Source organism: Acyrthosiphon pisum, chromosome A2 (genome assembly GCF_005508785.2).
Source record: "Acyrthosiphon pisum isolate AL4f chromosome A2, pea_aphid_22Mar2018_4r6ur, whole genome shotgun sequence".
In the NCBI taxonomy this organism is placed as follows: Eukaryota; Metazoa; Arthropoda; class Insecta; order Hemiptera; family Aphididae; genus Acyrthosiphon; species Acyrthosiphon pisum.
In genome coordinates this window covers 115,781,574-115,783,891 of record NC_042495.1, presented here as the reverse complement: position 1 = coordinate 115,783,891, position 2,318 = coordinate 115,781,574, and the positions used below count along the sequence as shown (strand labels likewise).

At 29.0% G+C, this 2,318-nt stretch overlaps 1 protein-coding gene across 1 annotated transcript in view; it reads right to left on the bottom strand.

Annotated features, from left to right (window-relative positions):
- The window catches only part of LOC100164892 (NADPH--cytochrome P450 reductase), an 18,403-nt gene that overhangs the window by 15,085 nt on the left and 1,000 nt on the right, over positions 1-2,318 (bottom strand). The gene's annotated exons all lie outside the window — the stretch shown is intronic.

The following is a 2,318-nucleotide window of genomic DNA, read 5'->3' as shown; positions in this document are numbered from 1 at the left end:
AATATTAGTGAGATCTGTCATCATGAAATTATTTTCGGTAACTGATTGAATCCTGTGATTTAATGTAATATTATATTTAAAATAATATTAAAAAAAAAAAATAGTTATAACTTACGGGCTTATACATTTGTCTAAAATATCAATAGAATTGGAGGGTACATCAAGTTCTAATATTACAGCATTACTATAAGTACATCACAAATCATAATATATAATAATTATTATTAGTAGATATATATTTGAATCTATGATTATTGATTATTTCGTCTAAAATACATTTCAGCACCTCTTCATAAACTTTTTTTTTGTGGGGAATGATAAACAAATATAGACATAGTATATAATATATTTTACAGACTTACGACTCTATACTTTCATTCGAAGTTTCTACCACATGATTTTCTACTGTTGAAGAATCAATCTCAGTATAATCTGTCATCATGACATTATTTGTAACTGATTGAATCCTGATAATGGAATATTATATTTAAAATAATATTTAAAAAAATAATAATTATAACTATAATAATATACAAAACTTACCTCTCTATTTTGTTATACCGTTTTAGTATTAGATTACGAGATATTATTTTCTTTTGCGAACGTTTAGTTTTTTTACTTTTGTTCGCCATATTCAAAATATTTAAATATTAAATATGACAATATGTGTATGTTATAAAATAATAACTTGCAATAAACAAAATATAAAGAAATACCACTATGATATTATAATACAAGTATACTGTATGTCTGTATACATTATAAACAATATAATATTAGGTACTTTCGATTTCGAAAACAACAATATTGCTGTGATAAGGTTCATTATTAGAAACAACTATTTATTTTTGTTTTGTAATTTGGCGGAAGGGCGACCGTGCGTTGCTATTACGACGTGCCGGCGCGCGCGCGGCTTAATATAGCAGGATTCCAAATATTATAAATATTATTTTCTTCGTAATTATAAAATTACGATATTGTGGTGTTCATGTGGAATGGGTCAGTGGGGGGTCGCCGACGACTGCACGCAACACTAATTGACCTTTTTTCCACTAGGAACAGCACGCGACGGCTAGATAAATTAAAACATACGGCGTATAAAGTCGTAAAACATAGTTATGAAGAATTACGAATACTCTGTCCAGAGTGGTTTTAGAGTAAAAATACCTATATAAAAAAAGAAAGATAACAAAATTTGGAAGATAACCTCATATCCGTTTTTGATTAATTCAATTATTTCTTGATTAATTAAATGTATAAAACTCCATTTATTTTACTTTTTTTAAATAACTGTAAGTTTTTTACTATCCACTATTTTGAAAAAATGATATGAGGTTGTCTCCAAAATATTGTTTACTTTAAAATTGGTTATAGGTGATTTTGCTCTAAATCCACTATAGAACGAGCAATCACTATTCTCCGTAAGGATGTTTTTACACTTTAAAATTGATGGTATCACGTCCTCTTAAGATATACTGGTTACACAACTCCTATATTAAATTGCTTATAACACAAGTTCAATATGTTTTGCGATAAGGCACAGAACAATGTAATAAGGCTCCCCGTAGAACTAGATTGTAGTGAGCCCTAGCGGCCAACTGTTGAATAGACTATGGTTTAATATGGTTAATGTTTCAAAAATATCCCACGAGGAGCGCGCATTAGTTCTTCATTCTATGATAACAAAATTATGAGGGGGTCCATTTATTTTATAGAGTTGTGCAACCAGTATAACTACAACCGTGCCCCCGACCCACCGTTTATCAATCCCACTACTCTCATCGCGGCGGCGGCAGCGACGACGTACTACGAAGACGTACGACGATTAGCGATTACGACGGTGTGGTAAAAAAGAGCTGAGTTAAAAAAAATAAATTCAGTAGGTAATGATTAAATCTTTAAAATACGTGATATAATATGGAAACTAAGTGAAATGTAATTTTATAATATTACAAATACCTATGATGACGAATAAGTTCAATTGTAATGTTAAATACTTAGTCAACATATTATTGTTTATATACATTATTAATTATGAAAAATATTATAGTGGTTACTTATTTGTATTTATTTAAGTATGCTTCTACGTCCTGCCAAATAGTTATAAAGCGCCTTCGCTTATCTGTCATCATGGTCCATCTATGAATGAAGCCCAATTATACTAGAATAATTTTACATTAAAAAAATGGCTAAGATGCAATGTAACTTCAATTCATTTTGAATGATGGCCACGAAGAGGTAAAGATGCATATATTATAATAATGGAAAAAAAATTGAATATAACATTAAATAAACAAACATAATAATATAACAAATAA